General features: G+C 43.7%; 1 long non-coding RNA gene across 1 annotated transcript; it reads right to left on the bottom strand.

Moving 5' to 3' along the window:
* Nucleotides 1-356: 356 nt before the first annotated feature.
* Nucleotides 357-2,061, bottom strand: LOC308394946. The gene is made up of 3 exons (XR_013971320.1): nt 2,024-2,061; nt 1,339-1,544; nt 357-889 (listed from the first exon to the last, which is right to left on the bottom strand). It is a non-coding gene; the product is annotated as an uncharacterized lncRNA (long non-coding RNA).
* Between the last annotated feature and the right edge of the window lie 12,345 nt (nt 2,062-14,406).

The following is a 14,406-nucleotide window of genomic DNA, read 5'->3' as shown; positions in this document are numbered from 1 at the left end:
GAGTGTGACTATAAATCCAGATAGATAATGACTTTTTCCTCTGATGACACTACTTTCCTGACTTTGTAGTGAATAACATTTGACACTTCAAGCTAGTACTGTGACTTAGGAGTTTTGTACAATGGTGATGCTAACTACCTCAGGGAGGTAATCAGGTAACCTCTTAAGAAGTATATAAGTTATTTAAGAATCTTGGTGTTCATATTGGTAACATTATATAACATTTGTTATACTAGAAAGTCTCGAAGAGAATTATCAGGTCTGGTTTTTGTGAAGATTTTTAAAATTACATTTGTATATACATGAGTGTGAAAGACCATACTATACACACACACACATGCAAAATTGTTCAGGTGGGTAACACCAGAGGTTCAGTATGGCTAGCTTTGGTGATGTGACCGACACATGGGGAGGTAATAAGGCAGATATAACACTATTTTCATGTTAGCAACAGGACATGTAGGGCAGCTGTCACCTCACAGCAAGAAGGTTACTGGTCTGAACCTTGGCTGAATAATAGAATAGAACAGAATAGAGTAGAGTAGAATAGAATAGCTGGTGACTGTTAACTATCCTCATCCTCACCATCTTGTTTGTCTCTATGTACCCCGTGATGATCTGCCTTCTTATCTAGGGTGTACCATGAGTATCACCCAAAGACAGCTAGGATAGGCTACCTGATAAGGACACCTGGTTACAGATAATGGACAAAGCATATCTTACTTCTCAGAAGGTGTTCATAAAGCTTCCTCATCTTCATGAGGATGTCACGTGCAGCACCTTCCGCTGGTTCGATCTGAGTGATCACGTCCCCTACTATACGGCCCTTACGGTCAAACTGTCCAAGAAACAGAATTGGTTGGTAGCCCAGGGCATGTAGCTTTGAAACCTGCAAAAACAACAAAGAAAAACATGCAGCCAGTCTTTCATGTAAGCAAATTGATGTATAACAAACCTTTAAGTTTCACATCTTTGTTGTTTTATTGTTGTCGATAGTTAAAAAGTATTTATGGCGACCAAACCTGTAAATGTATGATAAAATCCATCTTGAAATGTTTTGTCTCTCAGTTAATAGCCGATTAAATTAAAAATCAGAAGTAGCTTAAATAAAAATAGTTTTAACAAGTTTTTTCTAGTTGGATGTCTTTAGTGTGATGATGTTATTCTGATGTGAATAACTTTTTTATTTATGCTCTTTTATAAATTAATATTTTATGTGTATATACATGTCTTGTTAGTTTCTTACTTCATGATATACAAGAAAACATTGACAACTGTGATTAATAAAGAATTGTCTACCAGACCAACCACTTATTAGATCAGAACATTTAAACTTACTGACAACTGGGCTGAATTAACCACCCTGCTCGCATTTCTGTTTTTTTTAACAGAGGCAGCCCAGTTACTGTTTTTAAACTGTTCTTGTTTTTTTTTCAATCCCTCCTTTAGGTTCAGGCTGCCCAGGCATCCACTGCATGTCTTCCTGTTGCAGGTGTTTGGGGCCTGACAGGAAGGGCATGGTTTGGTTTTTGGCTTTGTCATTTCTGCAAATGAAAATGGAACATGTAGGGATTATTTCAGGTCTGTTTTGGTGAAACGATTACAAAAATAATTTATGACCAAAGAAATAACTTATATTACGAGGCAGTATTACACCATATTTAGAAAAAAAATCAATTACGAGATTAAAGTCGTTAATATTGAGTTAATTACGTGAATAGGGTTAAAAAAACCTGAATTGATTACAGAAAAGATACATTGCTAAAATAGAGCAGTACTAACATTAGCTGGGTGGCCAAGCAAGTGTCTTACACATGAGAATAGATCACAAAAAAAATTAAATAAACTTTTGCAGAAGTAGTTCTCTTGGTACACAGACTGCTCTGTGAAAACATTTCAAGTTTAATATCAGTTTAATATCACTGAAATTTTTAAGTGACTTAAAAAGGAAAAAAAAAAAAAGTATCACTGAAATTAATATTTCAGTGAACATGCAAATTACCCACAGTTTATCACAACTTACTTAGCTAGGATCTGCCTCGTGTCCAGTCGAAAACTTCGATGCAGGACCGTGAGTTGAAAGATACATTTACTACGACTCCCAAGATGCATTGCAGTAAAAACCATCCAATCGCCTTGCTTAAGATCTGTTGACGTGTCGCTAAAGGCGCGCTGTAGATAAATATTGCAATTTGTAAAAAATAAAATATTAAAATTTGCAATTTTTAATTACATAATTAAACACTGGGCCAGTTTAATTTCGTATTATCGCTGGTTATTATTTTAGAGTAAATAAAGGAATAACGGGTAGCACCAAGCTGTTGTTATCTTCATTTCCATAGCGACGGCGGTTGAGGATTATGGGTAGTGTGCAGTTACGGGATTAGTGCGTCTGCGTAAATTGGTCTGATTGGTTGGAGCCGAGCGCATCCAAAACTAACAGGAGTGGTGAATGAATCTATAAATGTGTTTTACGTGTGAAATGAAAATAATAAACCTAACAAAGGATTATGTACGTTAAATCTGCGCACTTTCAGATCGTGAATCAGTTTGGAAAACACTGTGTGATGGCCACAACATGAAGCGATTTTATTGTTGAATTATCAGTGATACTTTCACGTGTTTTTGTTGAGAAATGTTAACGATGTCATTACAAGAAAGCATTAAATAAGGGAGAAAAACCCGTTGGCGGAGAGGGTCCCCGGTTCTCCAGTTAGATTGTGCTTCACAGCGTCATGTTTCGCCGTGACGGGGTTATTATTGGAGTAAATGGATGGCTGGCGCCTCTGCTCGAAGCGTCTCTGATCGCCGTGAGCGGGTTCATATTGGAATGAATTGACAACCCACAGCGTCACATAAAAACGTGGAAGGGTACCTTAGGCGTCAGCATGAGAAGTTAAGGGACGTGACAAATCGTCATTATTTTACGCGTCGGGAGTGAGAACGGGTTGGTATGTTGTAATCGCACTGGACAATTAGTGATACAAAACAACTGTTTTCTCCTGTGAATAAAAGTATATGTTTTTGTCAATGTACCATGGTAATAACAGAAGCGAAACGTAATATTGTGTCAGGAAAATTCACTATTTATGCACAATAAACAAAGGAGCATAGCGCCACAATTTCTGTTCAGCGCCAGACTTGCTTGTAACCTATATCACCAGTTATGTTAAGAAAAATGACGCATTAACTACAACAAAACTCTGACCTTTGTGGGAATGCTTGGAGCAGACTAACATGTGAGCTGGAGTGTTCGGGGACGTTATATTTGGTATATCCAGACCATCCGTCAGCTCTTACTTCGGAAACATGGCTTAAAAATGTCTCTTCAACGATGTAATCCGATAAAAAAAAACGATCTCTCTACCCGTCGGCTTCCCGTGGCTGTCATGCGACCGACTATTGAAGTTAATAATACAACAGCTTCTTGCCATTTTTTGTGTTTCTTTTTATTGCTGTGTAACTGAGTTCAATTGAAAGCCTGCGTGCGCTAGTACCTCTTGCCACAAGTTCCCAGAATCATTTGCGGTTTAACCCTGAATGACGTCAAATTTTCAATCTTTATCCTGGTAGGCCGGTCTCTAGTCAAAATGCCCGGGCCAATTTTTTGTCCCAGTCCAGCCTTGATTGTGTGTGACGTCTTCTTTTGCGCATGCGGGCCGCTTTGAGGGTTCACACTAGAGCGCGTTTGCTGTTGCATTTTATTTATAGTGTGAACAAGCAGACAAAAAAATCAGATTTGATCAAAAAACCGGAATTAAGCATTAAGACCTGCAGTGTGAACGTAGCCTAATTATTTTCTCCCCTCTCTCTGTGGGCGCTGAGTCCAGTGTCAGCTTCAGAAATATTCCCCTCTGAAACCCCTTGGTGTGAGGAACTTGTTTAAAATAAAACTGCTCTTCTCTCTGGGCTGAACCTTGACAGTTTTAGACAGCTTAATTTAACCGCAGCTATTTTATCTCTCACATGAAACTTTGAAATCACTTATCAACCAAACAGATCATGCAAAAACAAGAACAGAGAGAGGAAAAAAAATGGTTTCAGACAAACACACACACACACACACACACACATGCGCACGCAGCAAAAATCATTACAGGACCAGTTGGACTAGAAAGCTGAGAGACACATACTTACTAATCACACAGAACTGCTGAGGACCCAGTTCACTCACAGATTTCAAAAGCCTTAGTGATTATTATCCAGCATTAGTATCTGAACCTGGAATCATTTCTATGGAAACTGAATTTTATGTAAACGTTAAATTTAATCTGATGCAATCAGGTTTAAACTCACGTTCTGTTATTCACTGAAAATACAGACATTTAGAACAAACTAAGACCATCTGTGGTAGAGGAAATGTCTGCTGTGACTGCATCACTCTGCTCAGCTTTGTTGTTATTCAGCCTCTGCATGTTTACCTCTGCAGGTGAGTTTTACCTGTCAGGAGATAAATGCCATTTCAATGATAGATAAAGACAAAGAAATTGAGTAGGATTATTTCATATTCATTCCGTTTGTCTGTGTGTGTGCAGGCAACATGAGCCTGCACACATTAATTTTGTGATAAGTTTATTGAAAATTCTCTGTGTGTAAGTACAGTTTAGTGCTGTCTCATCATCACTCTGATTGACTGCTGTAGAAGTGAACAGTGTTACTTTGACCTTTAACCCCGCTGCGCTGTGTTGTTTCCTCTTTTTCAGATCACAAAATCATCACAGCTGAGTCTGGACAGGACGTCACTCTGACATGTCAAGCTCAAGTTCACATCGTCATAGTTGTAGAGTGGAGCAGAACTGACCTGGAAGATGAAGAACTTGTCCTTTTATATCAGCATGGATGACTTGTTCCAGATTACCAGCATCCATCTTTTGAGAACCAGGTGGATCTGAAGGACAGACAGATAGCTGATGGAGATGTGTCTTTGATTCTGAAGTGAAGAATGTGAGACAAGATGATGCTGGAACATACGAGTGTCATGTCATCAAGAGAGCTGGAAAACCTTTGAAGCTCATCAATCTGAAAGTTGGTTCTCCAAGTGAGTGAGGAGTGTTCAGTGTGTTTGAGATCTTCGGCTCTTTTAGCTGCGCTGCCTTATTGCTCCTAAATAGCTCTGTTTTCACAATCACTGAGATCCTTCTATTTTAGCCCAGCTGTGAATGATCTGTATTGGTAGTGTCCCGATTCGAAATATTGAGGCAAAGAACAAACCAACACTGGCCCAGAAGAGTTCAGTCAAATGATGATTTAATGAGTACATGTGTGGGAAGATGTACACTGCAACTCATCAGCATAGATCTTCTCCAAACAACTCAATTCAGAATAGTTTTATTCATCTCAGGGTTCAGCCCCTCCTGCGTCACAAATGTACATAATTATGCTTAAGTTACAGTAAATCATCATGTGGCGGAGGTGTGGTCCGGTGCGTGGCTGCAGGGGAGGAGTGGTGCAGTGGGCTCAACGATCATGATGATAACGACCTGTGTGTGGGTGTATCTGTGCCTAGCGTGTGTCACACATCACTTAAAAATAGCTAAAATAGACAGAGATGTTACTCTTTCCAGTACTTTCTTCCATACATGGAAATTAAATTCATTCTCCGAATAGCCCCTGGGGACTTTACACTTTCTTCACTCTTCTTCTGTCACTTTTTACTAGGCAAGCTCAACTGCAGGTAGAAGCTAAATGAATTCAAGGCCTTTGCTTACAAAGGTCTACATTTAAATCATATTTGTCTGTAAGCGTGAATGCTGTTTTAACCTTCCATTGCTCCAAATCACGTTACACAATAGATTGTGAAGACATCGCGCTTCACAAAGCTTGAAACCTTCAATAGACTGAGAATCAACTCTTATGAGCACAACTACTGATGTGACGTTCTGTATCGAGGCTTCGAAGCTTGTGTCGAGTAATGGAGGGGGCGTTTCCGCGATGCGCGTATCGAGGCTTGCTTCACTTATGGGAGGAGCTGAAAATGATGACGTCCGAAGCCTCGCTGCCCGGCTGTACCACGTGACTGGTTCATGAAGTGGTTCGAACTTTGCCGCGAGATATGACAGCGATATAAACCCCTCAGACTTCATTCAAAATGTAGGTGTTTGATGGAGAGTTGCAGTTAGTGAGAGTTTGGAGACAGTTTGGAGGTTCATGAGAGTGAGGAGAGAAAGTCTGGAGAGAATGGAGCCAGCTAAGAAGAGGAGGATGTCCTCCCCTGTGTGGGAACATTTTGATCTTATTCCTCCCAACAAGGTATGTAAATTTCTACAGAAGATGTATTTTCATAATACTGATGGTGCAATACAATTTATGTTAAGCGGCTTTACTTTTGTACAAGGTGAAGTGTTTGCTATGTGCCAGGGAGCTGGGATATAACAACAACACCTCATCCATGCTTAGGCACGACAGAGCTTTGCATGAGAATAAGGAGAACACAGATTGTGGAGCAAGACCAGGTGAGCCATCAAATGCAATGATAATATAGGATGCAGTAATGTTACTAAATGATATAACAATATTATACAGCTATTATAAGTTACGTGTGTGATATTTATATTTGTGCTTTATCTTTATTGTCTTTCCTCAGGAGAACAATCTCAAATAGATGAAGACCTGGTTAGCATGGTGATTGAGGACTCCCAGCCATTTAGCATTGTGGAGGACAAAGGAGTCAAAAGATTTGTTAAATCATTAAATCCTAGCTACGTTCTCCCCAATAAAGGTTATAAAAGCAGTGAAAATTTAGTTTTTACAGAATAAAATGTGAACAGGCAGGACTGAGGCTCAAAGCCTCAGTGTGTAGCTGTCCATACCTCAACGTTACAAAAGCACAACTACTGTCCACACCCCAACCACACCTCACCTCACAGTAAATGATCATTTCCATTTTAAGCATTTCCAAATAATCATTTTCCATACTGCCAGTATAAATATACACAGTGTACTGCCATCACTACAATATAGATGTTTTACACACTCCTTTTGTTGTTGACATTTACAGGCTGTGTGCAAAATGCCACACTCTTCAAATTCATGCCAGCTATTATTTTTATGTCCAGTAGATGTCCTACTAGAGCAAATGAAGCTTTAAGAAGCTTTGCGCTGGGATGAACCAATTGGATGAAACGCTTCAGTGCTTCATGAAGCTTCATCTGCCGATCACTAAGCACAATATGCAAATGTGTGTATACAATGATTATGGCTGCACATGCAATAAAAATGTTAATCTGATGCCAGTAGCTGTGATAAACAGTTTAATGCAATTTAATGATAAAGTTATATCAGAATCAGAATCAGAATCATAATCGTGTTTATTGGCCAAGTATATGTGCAGACACATACAGTGAATTTGGTTCCGGTAGATGGTGGCTCTCAAGCACAGCAATGTAAATCTCACACACACACACACACACACACACACACACACACACACACACACACACACACACACACACACACACACACACACACACACACGTGTCTATATATACACATTACACATACATACACAAAGCTGTGTAAACCAACTATAAATAACGAATCTAAACTTATATACATAAAATACAGAAATGAATGAGGTGGAATGAATACTACAAAATGTACATAAGGTGCAGCTGCAGTCTGGCAGTGGGAGCAGTGTGACAGGTCAACTGTTAAGAAGGGAGATGGCGAGGGGAAAGAAACTGTTCCTGTGTCGGGTGGTCCTGGTCTGCAGGCTTCTGTACTGTCTGCCAGAGGGCAGCAGATCAAAAAGTCTGTGTGCAGGGTGTGAGGAGTCTGTGATGATTTTCCCTGCCCGTTTCCTGGTTCTTGAGAGGTACAGATCCTGGATGGAGGGCAGGGGGGCGCTGATGATCCTTTCTGCTGCCCGTACAGTCCGCTGCAGTCTGCTCCTGTCCTGTTTAGTGGCTGCTCCATACCAGACTGTGATGGAGGAGCACAGGACAGACTCAATGACCACAGTGTAGAACTGGATCAGCAGCTCCTGTGGAAGACTGTACTTCCCCAGTTGTCTCAGGAAGTACATCCTCTGCTGGGTCTTTTTGAGGATGGAGTTGATGTTGGTCTCCCACTTCAGGTCCTGGGAGATGGTTGTACCCAGGAACTTGAAGGTCTTCACAGTTGACACAGGGCTGTCTGATATGGTGAGGGGGAGCAGAGTTGAGGGATGTCTCCTGAAGTCCACTGTCATCTCTACAGTCTTAAGAGTGTTCAGCTCCAGATTGTGCTGACTGCACCAGAGTACCAGCCGCTCAACTTCCTGCCGGTATGCAGACTCATCACCATCTTGAATGAGGCCAATGACAGTGGTGTCATCTGCAAACTTTAGGAGTTTGACAGCCGAGTTCTTGGAGGTGCAGTCGTTAGTGTAGAGGGAGAACAGTAGTGTTGAGAGCACACATCCTTGAGGGGCACCAATACTGAGGGACCAGGTTTCAGAGGTGATCTTTCTTTCTGTCTGTCGGGAAGCTGGTGATCCACTGACAGGTAGCTGGTGACACGCTGAGCTGGGAGAGTTTGGAGGAAAGAAGTTCAGGCACAATGGTGTTAAAAGCCGAACTAAAGTCCACAAACAGGACCCTGGCATAAGTTCCCGGACGGTCAAGGTGTTGCAGGATGTAATGCAGCCCCATGTTCACTGCATCATCCACCGACCTGTTTGCCCGGTAGGCAAACTGCAGAGGGTCCAGCTGGTGGCCTGTAATGTCTTTCAGATGGGCTAACACCAGTCGTTCGAAGGATTTCATGACCACAGACGTCAAGACGACAGGTCTGTAGTCATTCAGTCCTGTGATGGTGGGTTTCTTGGGAACAGGGATGATGGTGGAGCGTTTGAAGCAGGAGGGAACTTCACACAGCTCCAGGGATCTGTTGAAGATGCGAGTAAAGATGGGAGCCAGCTGTTCAGCACAGGTTTTGAAGCAGGAGGGTGAGACGCCGTCTGGTCCGGGGGCTTTCCTGGGCTTCTGTTTCTGGAATAGTCGGCTCACATCCTGAGTGTGTATTCTGAGTTTCAGGGAGGAGGAAAGGGGGTTGAGAGGTGTGGTGGAGGTCGTTGAGTCTGGATTGGAGAGGGTGGTGGTGTTCCTGCTTTGCTGCGTTAGTCCACTTCTTCACAGTTTTGACTACAGGCTTGGCACGTTTGAGTTTTTGCCTATAAACTGGAATAAGATGGACCATGCAATGATCAGAATGTCCCAAAGCTGCCCGGGGCACAGAGCGATAGGCATATTGTTAATGTACTAAAATAATTCCTTTATTCCCACTGTTAGCAGTGTTTGATTTAGTGTTTTCATAAAAGCCTATTTCTTGTGTGTATATTAGTGCTCAGAAGAACAGACATGTGGTTTAAAGCCTAGACAAAAAAAATCCTCCTCATCAACACTTTTTTTTTTTTTGTCAGGGGACATTTGTTTTGTAATAATTGTTGTTCTTTTGATATGATTTGAAGCAGGCCATAGTTTATTTAACACAGTGGATGGTGCAGCAGAGATACCTGACTCAAAACAGGACACTCTTTCAGGGCCAGTGAATGTCACCTCTCCTCCAGCTACAGGTAGATATGAGCAGCACTTAGATGAATTTTTTGATTTTGCTCTGACAAATATTAACATTTTAGAAATTCAATTTCCTGATCCATTTTTGATCTTTTCTATCACTTTTCCCAATGTACCTGCAATTAATTCCAGATCCTTGTCTCTGTGTCGCTCCATGTACCTGGCCTGTACCACCACAGTCACTCTCTTCACAGTTTCCGCCCTGTGAAAGCTGTTCAAACCCCACCAAGGCTGACCGCTGGAATTGAAGCGATGGGACGAGGCGCGACCTCTCACACCGAACGCAGCATGGTTAACACCTTGGAGATGCTTACAGCTGCTGTGAAGACTCAAACTAACACCATTGAGCGTATGATGGGATACATCAGAGAGGGGCCTGCTCACAATGACACCCTTGAGCGAAAGTTGGATCACATCGCAGAACGGATCGCTGCAGTCGTGGGGTCTCAGAATCAAAAGAATGACAACACCACGGAACAGAAGTTTGATACCATCATGGGGAGGCTCGCGGCTCTCCAACGCGAGATCGAGAGACCAGTGTCAGAGTGCTAAATTCGGAGCTGCTCGCATAAAGGAGAAATCAACAATATTCAACTCTTTTTCATTCAACGAAACAAACCCCTCCGACACAAAAGGGCGGTAGCTCTCATCAAAGCCTTCACTTCCCACTCCATTGCTAGGTGAAGTGGAAGCTGACATAGAACGAACGAAACCCACACTTTTCGGCTTCCTCACCGTGTTGGCCTGCTCCCTGCGCTGTAGTGATGGGCAAGCAGCAACGAGGTGCCCGATTTCATGACAATAAAAACATTTGCGATCTGACATAGGAATAGCAGCAGAACGTGTCTGGCGCTTAGGGGAAACCCTATAACTTCTGACAGGACGAGTTGAGGAAGTGTACTCACGGCGCTCTGTCGAAAGTGCAGCACGATGAGTTAACACAAACTCGTCGGCAAGGACCGCGGCTTTAGATAGTAACCCCACCTTCTGCTCATTAAGATACACCACAATGTTTTCAGGGAGACATGTCTTGAACTCTTCCAGCAGGATCAACTCCTTTAGCTGAGTAAAGTCCTCCGCATGACTGGCAGCCAACCACTTGTCAAATAAGACAGTTTTCTCACGTGCAAATTCCACAAACGTCTGACTATCAAACTTGCGACAGGCACGGCCTCCGGGACTAGTTCATAAGCCCGCAAAATAGTGGATTTGACAACCTCCTAATCCAAGCTGTCAGCAATAGAAAGACTCGCAATGACCTCCTGCGCTCTTCCTATTAATTTGCATTGCAGCAACAGACTCCAGACGTCCTTTGGCCATTTTAAAGTGGTTGTGATGCGCTCAAAAGCAGTGAAATATGAGTCAACCTCTCCTTCCCTAAAAGGAGGTACCAAAACAATCTGTTTGCTAACGTTAAACTGGTCTATGGTTGGAGTGTCGGGGAGTGTACTTACAGGAACGGGAGCAGCGTCACTCGCTCGAGAACGATCAAGCTCCATAGCTCGAATGCGGAGATGCATGAGCTCGACTTCCTTAGCCTTAGCCGCCAGCTCCACCTCCTTCAAGCGAAGGGCAAGCCTGAGATCCTCCGTCACCAAACCCGCCCCAACCTGGCCAGCCGGGTCAAATTCAGGAGACTGAACGGCGACAGGAGCTTCCGCCCCCGACGGCATCCGCCCCTTGGAAGGCTTCGGGACGGCCCCAGCAGCTTCCGCCCCCACTGCCGTCTCCAAACTCCCAGACCCACTTGGCGAGGTTTTCTGCCCCCCAAACACTCCCCTGTCCACCAGTCTCTCCACCAAACATTGTTTAATATCTGCCTTCTTAGCATTCAACGGAACATCCACCCTGAATAAATTAGCCACTACCAACAAATCTGCTTTTGTGCACCGCTCCAACTTTTCAATGGAGGGATGTTGTGCAAAATCATCCATGTCAAACGACATCACGAGCAAAGCAAAAAAGGAAAATACAACTCCGCAGACACCCAACCGCATCCGCGCACTCCAGAGCCGCAAAACTCGCGCACAATGTTTCCCCCCACCACAAACGCAAAAAGGAAATGAACCAATCACACGAACGAAAAGGGACAAGCCCCCATTTATGTTACGCCCCTAGTCTAGGCGTGTAGGGACAGACATAAGGTTGGAGGAGAGAGAGACAAATCCCCGCCCTGTTTCCCAAGCCAAACATCCAAACCAGTTGTGAGTAAAGAAAGGTGATTTTATTTAAGGACAAGAAGCATAGCTCCAGGGTGAGCCCAGGCCAAAATAATAAACAAAACCAACTAAGTCCCACCAGAAAAGACTAACTAAACCCTAGGAAAGAAAAAGAACAAACAAATGACAGAGCTATCCCTCGCTCCCTGACCAAGAAAAACAGGAGAAAACGATTCCAAAAGAAAAGGCAGCTCACCCCTTCCGCTTCAGCCCACGAGTGCCTAAGCTCTCAACTAATGCACTAGGAGCGGCTTTCACAATTCACACTCCCACAAATACACAAGATAAGCACAGGCTGGGAAAACCAGGGTCAGGAATGCGACGGCTGTCAGGCTACTCGCTCGTTCCACACTCTCTCTCTCTCTTCCCCTGGAGCTGTCAGAGCGGCTTTTTGAATGTGGTCACCTGTTCCATGGTCCAATCAGCTGCTCACTACTCTTCATTAGGGGAGGGACCTGTAAAGAGTCTTAAACACAGTAAAGAGACACAGAACAAACAGCCCACACAGTGTTCTTATGGCCACAGCCGTAACAACACCACGGCGCCAGCTGCTCAGGCCCAAGGCTGGAGCCCATCAAAACAGCTCCCTGATAACGACTGTGCGATGACTATTCTTCCCATCCCATGCAAGGCCACCTGGGTTGGCTGGCAGACTGTTTACTTAGCCTGATAGAGCGAAGGACACTGTCTCAGCTGGACTCTGGACACGCACACACATACACTTACACTGATAAGCACGCACTCATCCCCCTCCCTTTCCAAACGCCTTCGATGCTTGTTTCCTGTGGGGGAAGACGGCGGGTCTGTGTGCCGCGCTGAAATGGTAGCGCTGTGTAGGACGACTGCTGTGTTACCCCCCACCCCTCTATCCAACCCCTGTGGCTTGTCACGTGCTCTAATGTTGTGATGTGGACATTAATGTGCTCTCTGTGCAGAGGAGGGTTTTTTTTTATTCCTGTTCTCATGCTGTCCTCCCATAGGTGCCCAGCATGAGAAGAGGTCTCTTTTTTTCCTCTTGTACTTTTCCCATTGTTGTGTAATTTTTTCAGTGTTTTCTCTGTAACGCTGCCGATCTCCGACTGTATTCCCATGTGATGTCTTTGTTGTGTGTGTAAGTCGGGGGGAGGGGGGGTCCTATTCCTCTGTGGGGAAACCTGCATATGGCCAATAAAGCATTCATTCAATTCAATTCAATAAGTGCACAGGGAACCAGGTTTGCTTGAGCCCAGGTCCCTGACAGTACCCTGCATGCTGGACGCTGTGCCGTACATCGACATGCAGGACCCTCCGTTGTGCTGACTTCCTGCTCGGGCAGAGCGGGTCCCTCCGGCGTCATTGCAGCTGCAGACGATTGAACAGATGGTAATGGTGGTGTAGACGACGGGACCGGCGTACCAGGCTGTGAATTTACCAGCTGTCCGGGCCGGTGAGCAGCCTTGATTGGAGGGAGGAGGTGGAGTTAATTAAGAAATGTGTAATACCCAAGGGGAAACCACAAAGCCACTTTCCCACAACGTGATGAACCTCTTCCCCGGGCATCTCCAGATAAATAAAATAGCTGCGGCTAAATAAATATTTACATGTAAACCAAATGAATGGCCTTTTTTATGTCTGTTTTTGTGATGTACCAAGATCTGAAAGTTTTATTTATTTATTTTAATGAGAAACTGAAGTATAGCAGAAAAATTTGTGAGCTTCTCCTGGTAATATCCTAGTAATAGTAATAGTAAAAACTAAATTTTAAAGTGTCTTAATACATGCTCAATCAAGCAGTTAAGTAAATCTCTAAAAGCTGATTCTGTTCATCTGGATGTAACGTTTTCAGTGGGAGAAACATTTTGTCACTCATCCATGTGACTTCTTCAGTCTCAGTTGACTGCAGGATTCCCCAATCTTATAAACAGTACATTTGCATAATGACTGAAACCAGCCCACTGAAGTAACAATGATCTGGGAGGTCAGTTCCTTGATCATTAATATACAAATTCTCATGACCATTGAGAACAACCACTGACCAAAGCCCACTGACCAAAGCACACTGATCAATGGCCATGAGTACCATTCACAGAGAGTTGAAAGCCATTCCCCAACTCTCTGTGAATCGATGACACAAGGATCCAGGCCCACACAGACGGTGCGTAAATCATGGGAGGCCACATCACGGACAGGAACAGAGACACAGATGGGCGGTTTAGACAGGAATAGGATAGGAATCCGTGGGAGGAAGTTGTATCCCCATCTACAAGACCGCACAAAGGAGGTATATGCTCTCTGCACTGGTATGTCATCCTTTAGGAGACACAGATGGGCTTTTTAGACAGGAATAGGATAGGAATCCGTGGGAGGACGTTGTATCCCCGTCTACAAGACCACGCAAAGGAGGTATATGCTCTCTGCACTGGTATGTCATCCTTTAGGTTTATCACCATTTTCAGATCAGAATTACAACCAATATTGTTCCCATCCCACTCAAAGACCCTGCACTCATCAAACAACATTCTCTGGACAATCTCTTTTTGTTCCTCTTCCAAATGATCAAGATTCACTGGCGGATACCACGACATTGGGACAGGTCCAGCTGACTCCACCATTATCTTGCGAACTGTTATTGCAGGTGGGCACTCGCTTGAGGC

This window comes from Rhamphochromis sp. 'chilingali' (assembly GCF_963969265.1).
Source record: "Rhamphochromis sp. 'chilingali' genome assembly, chromosome: 1".
NCBI lineage: Eukaryota > Metazoa > Chordata > Actinopteri > Cichliformes > Cichlidae > Rhamphochromis > Rhamphochromis sp. 'chilingali'.
This window is presented reverse-complemented; position numbering and strand designations above follow the sequence as displayed.